The sequence below is a fragment of the Coregonus clupeaformis genome, chromosome 14 (assembly GCF_020615455.1).
Source record: "Coregonus clupeaformis isolate EN_2021a chromosome 14, ASM2061545v1, whole genome shotgun sequence".
Lineage (NCBI taxonomy): Eukaryota > Metazoa > Chordata > Actinopteri > Salmoniformes > Salmonidae > Coregonus > Coregonus clupeaformis.
In genome coordinates this window covers 31,623,200-31,632,830 of record NC_059205.1, presented here as the reverse complement: position 1 = coordinate 31,632,830, position 9,631 = coordinate 31,623,200, and the positions used below count along the sequence as shown (strand labels likewise).

General features: G+C 44.6%; 1 non-coding gene across 1 annotated transcript; it reads right to left on the bottom strand.

Moving 5' to 3' along the window:
- Positions 1-7,529: 7,529 nt before the first annotated feature.
- Positions 7,530-7,603, bottom strand: trnav-uac. Its single transcript has one exon. It is a non-coding gene; the product is annotated as a tRNA-Val (tRNA).
- Positions 7,604-9,631: the final 2,028 nt, after the last annotated feature.

Genomic DNA, 9,631 nt, shown 5'->3' with positions numbered 1-9,631 from the left:
TACACTTGACTATTAATTTCCATATTATTACACAGAGCAGTGATAAATATAGTGGGGGAAAACATAATTAAACACAACACAATAGTATTTTATTATATCTTTATAGTGGAAAGGCTGGCAAACCAAGCTTTTCTTATTGAAAGTGTGTAGCCTATACACTCGTCCGTTGTCTACTATCAGTGACCTCTTGACCCTTTCACAATAAAGCTGACTAACATCGGATACTGAACCCAAACCTCCTTGTTGGATGGCCTTCCTCTATGTGTGAGAGCAGATAACAATAATAATATCAATCTCCCTGCTTCTCTCTCCCTGTCATTCTCCTGTTAGTGTCAAACCGTCTCTGTCTCTCTGGTAATAGTAGACTACAAACAACCGTGGGTTTTCAGCTCAGCCTACGCATATTCACCCTCCACCTAGCAGGGCTGTGCTTTTTGGAATCCAACCATTGCACCTGGAGCAATGTTTCAAGCTGAGAGAGAGAGAGAGAGAGAGAGAGAGAGAGAGAGAGAGAGAGAGAGAGAGAGAGAGAGAGAGAGAGAGAGAGAGAGAGAGAGAGAGAGAGAGAGAGAGAGAGACATATACACACACACACACACACACGGAAGCAAACACACACACATAATTGGACAGTTAAATTAAAGGGAGGCATCTGTGTGTTTTTCCCCTTTAAATGTTCCAGATAATGATGTCTGCTGCATGACTGTGAGACTGAGCTATGAGAGCTGTCTCTCTCTCCAGGGGATGATGGATAGAGCCTTCAACTGGGGCGTCAGGTAGCCTAGCAGTTAAGAGTGTTGGGCCAATAACTGAAAGAATCCTGGTTTGAATCCCTGAGCCGACTAGGAGAACAATCTGCAAAGGGGACTCTTCTCCAGGTTCATCTCTCTGTAGGTGATGGCTTTGTTTGGGAATCACTTCCTTTTAGGTGGTTGTAGAATTTAACGGCTCTTTTCTGGATTTTGATAATTAGCGGGTATAGGTCTAATTCTGCTCTGCGTGCATTATTTGGTGTTTTACATTGTACACAGGATATTTTTGCATAATCCTGCATGCAGAGTCTCAATTTGGTGTTTGTCCCATTTTGTGAATTCTTAGTTGGTGAGCGGACCCCAGACCTCACAACCATGAAGGGCAATGGGTTCTATAACTGATTCAAGTATTTTCTGCCAGATCCTAATTGGCATGTCAAATTTTATGTTACTTTTGATGGCATAGAAGGCCCTTCTTGCCTTGTCTCTCAGATCGTTCACAGCATTGTGGAAGTTACCTGTGGCACTGATGCTTAGGCCGAGGTATGTATAGTTTTTTGTGTGCTCTAGGGCAACAGTGTCTAAATTGAATTTGTATTTGTGGTCCTGGCAACTGAACCTTTTTTGGAACACCATTATTTTTGTCTTACTGATATTTACTGTCAGGGCCCAGGTCTTGGTTGGGGACAGAAGCACCAGATCCTCAGCAAACAGTAGACATTTGACTTCAGATTCTAGTAGGGTGAGGCTGGGTGCTGCAGACTGTTCTAGTGCTCTCGCCAATTTGTTGATATATATATGTTGAAGAGGGTGGGGCTCAAGCTGTATCCCTGTCTCACCCAATGGCCCTGTGTAAAGAAATGTGTGTGTTTTTTGCAAATTTTTACCACACACTTGTTGTTTGTGTACATGGATTTTAGAATGTCGTATTATAAAATATTACAAGTTTTTCCCCCAAGACAACCTTCCATCAATTTGTCTAGCAGAACCTCATGCCAAATTGAGTCAAAAGCTTATTTTGAAATCAACAAAAAAGCTGTGCCACTAGAGATCCTGGTTCGAATCCAGGCTCTGTCGTAGCCGGCCGCGACCGGGAGACCCATTGGGCGGCGCACAATTGGCCCAGCGTCGTCCAGGGTAGGGGAGGGAATGGCTGGCAGGGATGTAGCTCAGTTGGTAGAGCATGGCGTTTGCAACGCCAGGATTGTGGGTTCGATTCCCACGGGGGGCCAGTATGAAAAATTAAAATAAATAATGTATGCACTCACTAACTGTAAGTCGCTCTGGATAAGAGCGTCTGCTAAATGACTAAAATGTAAAGACTTTACCTTTGTTTTGGTTTGTTTGTTTGTTTGTCAATTAGGGTGTGCAGGGGAAATACGTGGTCTGTCAGATGGTAATTTGTGCCCAAATAGTTTGAGCTTCTACTTCTAAAAATCCACCTTTCCAGAAATAAGTCTCTCGCCCCCCCTCAGACCCCAGTTGTGCCCTGGACACCATATGTGAATTGCTTGCCCCCCATCTATCCTCAGAGTTCGTACTGCTTGGTGACCTAAACTGGGATATGCTTAACACCCCGGCCGTCCTACAATCTAAACTAGATGCCCTCAATCTCACACAAATTATCAAGGAACCTACCAGGTACAACCCTAAATCCATAAACATGGGCACCCTCATAGATATCATCCTGACTAATTTACCCTCTAAATACACCTCCGCTGTCTTCAAGCAGGATCTCAGCGATCACTGCCTCATTGCCTGCGTCCGTAATGGGTCCGCGGTCAAACGACCACCCCTCATCACTGTCAAACGCTCCCTAAAACACTTCAGCGAGCAGGCCTTTCTAATTGACCTGGCCCAGGTATCCTGGATGGATATTGACCTCATTCCGTCAGTAGAGGATGCCTGGATGATCTTCAAAAGTGCTTTCCTCTCCATCTTGAATAAGCATGCCCCATTCAAAAAATGCAGAACTAAAAACAGATATAGCCCCTGGTTCTCCCCAGACTTGACTGCCCTTGACCAGCACAAAAACAACCTGTGGCGTACTGCATTAGCATCAAACAGCCCCCGCGATATGCAACTTTTCAGGGAAGTCAGGAACCAATATACACAATCAGTTAGGAAAGCAAAGGCTAGCTTTTTAAAACAGAAATTTGCATCCTGTAGCACTAACTCCAAAATCTGGACCCCTACAAATCAGCTGGGCTAGACAATCTGGACCCTTTCTTTCTAAAATTAGCCGCCAAAATTGTCGCGACCCCTATTACTAGCCTGTTCAACCTCTCTTTCATATCGTCTGAGATCCCCAGAGATTGGAAACCTGCCGCGGATGACACTCTAGATCCAAACTGTTACAGACCTATATCCATCCTGCCCTGCCTTTCAAAAGTATTTGAAAGCCTAGTTAACAAACAGATCACCGACCATTTCGAATCCCACCGTACCTTCTCCGCTATGCAATCTGGTTTCCAAGCTGGTCATGGGTGCACCTCAGCCACGCTCAAGGTCCTAAACAATATAATAACCGCGATCGATAAAAGACAGTACTGTGCAGCCGTCTTCATTGACCTGGCAAAGGCTTTTGACTCTGTCAATCACTGCATTCTTATTGGCAGACTAAATAGCCTTGGTTTCTCAAATGACTGCCTCGCCTGGTTCATCAACTACTTCTCAGATAGATTTCAGTGTGTCAAATCGGAGGGCCTGTTGTCTGGACCTCTGGCAGTCTCTATGGGGGTGCCACAGGGTTCAATTCTCGGGCCGACTCTATTCTCTGTGTATATCAATGATGTCGCTCTTGCTGCTGGTGACTCTCAGATCCACCTCTACGCAGACGACACCATTTTGTATACATCTGGCCCTTCATTGGACACTTTGTTAACAAACCTCCAAACGAGCTTCAATGCCATACAACACTCCTTCTGTGGCCTCCAACTGCTCTTAAACGCTAGTAAAATGCATGCTTTTCAATCGAACGCTGCTTGCACCTGCCTGCCCGACTAAAATCACTACTCTCAGCGGGTCTGACTTAGAATATGTGGACAACTACAAATACCTACGTGTCTGGTTAGACAGTAAACTCTCCTTCCAGACTCACATTAAGCATCTCCAATCCAAAGTTAAATCTAGAATCGGCTTCCTATTGCGCAACAAAGCCTCCTTCTGTAACGATCCCGGCTGTCTGAGTCGGGTCCTGTCTGGTGACTAGTTTTTCCTGTTCGTAATCTCCAGTTTCCCGAGGGTTCGGGAACGCTCCGGGGAGCGCTCTTGTTTTCCGCACCTGCATCCCATCAGCAATCTGCACACCTGGTCCTGATCATCACCCTTCTTAGGCTCTGGCCGAACATCCAGTTCCTGCCGGATCGTTAGCCATGAACAGTATGTTTGTCAGCGTATCAGCCTTGAGTTCTAGCGTTAGTTTTTGTTGTTTTGCACCTTGTTGATTTGCTGTGTACTCACCTCCGTTTTGTTCTGTCTGCAGTCTCTCACCCGGAACCTTCACCCAACCTCTGCCTGATGGTCGGCGGCTGCCGAGCCATGTCTGGACCTACCACTGCACCCTCAACAACCCATCCACGCCACCCGCTCTGTCCCTGGATTATTCAGCCTCACTCGGGAGTCAATTAATAAACACTCACCTTTTCTCTAAGTACCTTGTCCTGGTCTGCTTCTGGGTTCTGGCGTAGTAAACCGTGACACCTTCACTCATGCTGCTAAACATGCCCTCGTAAAACGGACTTTCCTACCGATCCTTGACTTTGGCGATGTCATTTACAAAATAGCTTCCAACACTCTACTCAGCAAATTGGATGTAGTCTATCACCGTGCCATCCGTTTTGTCACCAAAGCCCCATATACTACCCACCATTGTGACCTGTACGCTCTCGTTGGCTGGCCCTCACTACATATTCATCGCCAAACCCACTGGCTCCAGGTCATCTATAAATCACTTCTAGACAAATCCCTGCCTTATCTTAGATCATTGGTCACCATAGCAACACCCACCCGTAGTATTCGTTCCAGCAGGTATATCTCACTGGTCATCCCCAAAGCCAACACTCCTTTGGCCGCCATTCCTTCCAGTTCTCTGCTGCAAATGACTGGAACGAACTGCAAAAATCTCTGAAGCTGGAGACACTTATCTCCCTCACTAACTTTAAGCATCAGTTGTCAGAGCAGCTTACCGATCACTGCACCTGTACACAGCCCATCTGTAATTAGCCCACCCAACTACCTCATCCCCATATTGTTATTTACATTGTTATTTATTTTGCTCATTTGCACCCCAGTAACTCTATTTGCACATCATCTTCTGCACATCTATCACTCCAGTGTTAATACTCAATTTTAATTATTTTGCACAATGGCCTATTTTTTGCCTTACCTCCATAACTTACTACATTTGCACACACAGTGTATATATTTTCTATTGTGTTATTGACTATATGTTTTGTTTTTATTTATTCCATATGTAACTCTGTGTTGTTGTTGTTGTTATCGCACTGCTTTGCTTTATCTTGGCCAGGTTGCAGTTGTAAATGAGAACTTGTTCTCAACTGGCTTACCTGGTTAAATAAAGGCAAAAAATATATATACATATACAGTGGGGAGAACAAGTATTTGATACACTGCCGATTTTGCAGGTTTTCCTACTTACAAGGCATGTAGAGGTCTGTAAAATCCAGAAAATCACATTGTATGATTTTTAAGTAATTAATTTGCATTTTATTGCATGACATAAGTATTTGATCACCTACCAACCAGTAAGAATTCCGGCTCTCACAGACCTGTTAGTTTTTCTTTAAGAAGCCCTCCTGTTCTCCACTCATTACCTGTAATAACTGCACCTGTTTGAACTCGTTACCTGTATAAAAGACACCTGTCCACACACTCAATCAAACAGACTCCAACCTCTCCACAATGGCCAAGACCAGAGAGCTGTGTAAGGACATCAGGGATAAAATTGTAGACCTGCACAAGGCTGGGATGGGCTACAGGACAATAGGCAAGCAGCTTGGTGAGAAGGCAACAACTGTTGGCGCAATTATTAGAAAATGGAAGAAGTTCAAGATGACGGTCAATCACCCTCGGTCTGGGGCTCCATGCAAGATCTCACCTCGTGGGGCATCAATGATCATGAGGAAGGTGAGGGATCAGCTCAGAACTACACGGCAGGACCTGGTCAATGACCTGAAGAGAGCTGGGACCACAATCTCAAAGAAAACCATTAGTAACACACTACGCCGTCATGGAATAAAATCCTGCAGTGCACGCAAGGTCCCCCTGCTCAAGCCAGCGCATGTCCAGGCCCGTCTGAAGTTTGCCAATGACCATCTGGATGATCCAGAGGAGGATTGGGAGAAGGTCATGTGGTCTGATGAGACAAAAATAGAGCTTTTTGGTCTAAACTCCACTCGCCGTGTTTGGAGGAAAAAGAAGGATGAGTACAACCCCAAGAACACCATCCCAACCGTGAAGCATGGAGGTGGAAACACAAGACCTACAGGAAAGGTATGATCTCTGTAATTGCAAACAAAGGTTTCTGTACCAAATATTAAGTTCTGCTTTTCTGATGTATCAAATACTTATGTCATGGAATAAAATGCAAATTAATTACTTTAAAATCATACAATGTGATTTTCTGGATTTTTGTTTTAGATTCCGTCTCTCACAGTTGAAGTGTACCTATGATAAATTACAGACCTCTACATGCTTTGTAAGTAGGAAAACCTGCAAAATCGGCAGTGTATCAAATACTTGTTCTCCCCACTGTATATATATATATAATATAAAATTATTTATCAAATGAAAAATGAAAAAAAATGAAAGACAAATATTTTTGCGGGGTAAAAAGCCAATTTGACATTTGCTCAGTGCATTGTTTTCACTGAGGACGAGTCTGCTGTTAATGATAATGCAGAGGAATTTCCCAAGGTTACTGTTGACGCAAATCCCACGGTAGTTGTTGGGGTCAAATTTGTATCCACTTTTGTGGATTGGGGTGATCAGTCCTTGTTTCCAAATATTGGGGAAGATGCCAGAGCTGAGGATGAGTATAATTATAGCCAATTGGAATTTGTGGTCTGCATATTTTATCATTTAATTTAGGATACCATCAACACCACAGGCCTTTTTGGGTTGGAGGGTTTGTATTTTGTCCTGTAGTTCATTCAATGTAATTGAAGAATCCAGTGTGTTCTGGTATCTTTAATAGTTGATTCTAAGATTTGTATTTGATCATGTATATGTTTTTGCTGTTTGTTCTTTATTAAAGAGCCAAACAGATTGGAGAGGTGGTTTATCCATACATCTCCGTTTTGGATAGATAATTCTTCGTGTTGTTGTTTGTTTAGCGTATTCCAATTTTCCCAGAAGTGGTTAGATTCTATAGATTCTTCAATTACATTGAGCTGATTTCTGACATGCTGTTCCTTCTTTTTCCATAGTGTATTTCTGTATTGTTTTAGTGATTCACCATAGTGGCTCAGGTTTTCTGGGTGTCTATGTTTTTGGTTGGATAGGTTTCTCAGTTTCTTTCTTAGGTTTTAGCATTCTTCATCAAACCATTTGTCATTGTTGTTCATTTTCTTAGGTTGTCTGTTTGAAAAAAAGAAATTATAGGGAAGTTGAGAGGTCAAATATACTGTTCAGTTTTTCTACTGCCAAGTTTACACCTTCACTATTACAGTGAAACATTTTGTCCATTTACATCATTTAGCAGACGCTATTACCCAGAGCGACTTACAGTTAGTGAGTGCATACATTTTTCATACTAGCCCCCCGTGGGAATCGAACCCACAACCCTGGCGTTGTAAGCGCCATGCTCTACCAACTGAGCTACAGGAGGCTGTCCAGTAAGTTGTCTAGAAGGTATTTAATTTGTTGTTGCCTAATTGTTTTTTGATAGGTTTCCACATTACTTTCCTTCCATCTATAGCATTTCTTAATATTATTCAGTTCCTTTGGATTTGATGCCTGAAGATTGAGTATTGCTCTGTTCAAGTAGACTGTGATTTTGCTGTGATCTATTAGGGGTGTCAGTGGGCTGACTGTGAATGCTCTGAGAGACTCTGGTTTGAGGTAAGTGATAAAGTAGTCTACAGTACTACTGCCAAGAGATGAGCTATAGATGTGTCTCTCTCTTTGGCAGAAAGCAATGGCTAGCTAGTATGCTAACTATTCTAGCTAACTAACTGGCTGAATAAGTTGACGACGGACTCGCTCAAGCTGTCGGGACTAACCTACAACGTTAGACATGGACACAAATTATCTGCTTGGCGTGTTGACACACTGGTGGTTTGTTGCGGCCGAGTATTGGTGCTAAACCGTGTTGTTGGAGGCTGGCATGCTAGTTGGCTGTGGCGTCATAGGATTCGGTGCCCTGGACGGTTTTCACAGAAGAATACTGTACCAAGTTAGCTAGCTGAATAAACTAAGTTAGTCTATTCCTAGAAAACATTGAACCGCTGTAGTTTACAACAATTATAGTTTCTGAGGTGGAAGTTGGGAGAGTTATATTTGGGTGTTTCAGTGAAACGTAAGTGAGGGAGGCCCCGCTCTCTCGCTTTCCCAGATGTTTAGTCCATTTCATTCCAATCTCCTTTGCATTATTGTAGCCATTTTCTGTAGCCTGTCAACTGTGCGTCTGTCTATCCCTGTTCTCTCCTCTCCGCACAGGCTATACAAACGCCTCACACCGCGTGGCTGCTGCCACTCTAACCTGGTGGTCCCTGCGCGCACGACCCACATGGAGTTCCAGGTCTCTGGCAGCCTCTGGAACTGCCGTTCTGCGGTCAACAAGGCAGAGTTTCTCAGCCTATGCTACCCTCCAGTCCCTCGACTTCTTGGCGCTGACAGAAACATGGATTACCACTGAAAACACTGCTACTCCTACTGCTCTCTCCTCGTCTGACCATGTGTTCTCGCATACCCCGAGAGTATCTGGTCAGCGGGGTGGTGGCACAGGAATCCTCATCTCTCCCAAGTGGACATTCTCTCTTTTTCCCCTGACCCATCTGTCTATCTCCTCATTTGAATTCCATGCTGTCACAGTCACTAGCCCATTCAAGCTTAACATCCTTATCATTTATCGCCCTCCAGGTTCCCTTGGAGAGTTAATCAATGAGCTTGACGCCTTGATAAGTTCCTTTCCTGAGGATGGCTCACCCCTCACAGTTCTGGGTGACTTTAACCTCCCTACGTCTACCTTTGACTCATTTCTCTCTGCCTCCTTCTTTCCACTCCTCTCCTCTTTTGACCTCACCCTCTCACCGTCCCCCCCTACTCACAAGGCAGGCAATACGCTTGACCTCATCTTTACTAGATGCTGTTCTTCTACTAATCTCACTGCAACTCCCCTCCATGTCTCCGACCACAATTTGTATCCTTTTCTCTCTCGCTCTCCTCCAACACTACTCACTCTGCCCCAACTCAGATGGTAATGCGTCGTCGCAACCTTCGCTCTCTCTCTCTCCCGCTACTCTCTCCTCTTCCATCCTATCATCTCTTCCCTCTGCTCAATCCTTCTCCCTCCAATCTCCTGATTCTGCCTTCTCAACCCTCCTCTCCTCCCTTTCTGCATCCTTTGACTCTCTATGTCCCCTATCCTCCCGGCCGGCTCGGTCCTCCCCTCCTGCTCCGTGGCTTGACGACTCATTGCGAGCTCACAGAACAGGGCTCCGGGCAGCCGAGCGGAAATGGAGGAAAACTAGACTCCCTGCGGACCTGGCATCTTTTCACTCCATCTTCTCTACATTTTCTTCCTCTGTTTCTGCTGCTAAAGCCACTTTCTACCACTCTAAATGCCAAGCATCTGCCTCTGACCCCAGGAAGCTCTTTGCCACCTTCTCCTCCCTGCTGAATCCTGTGTCACGGAG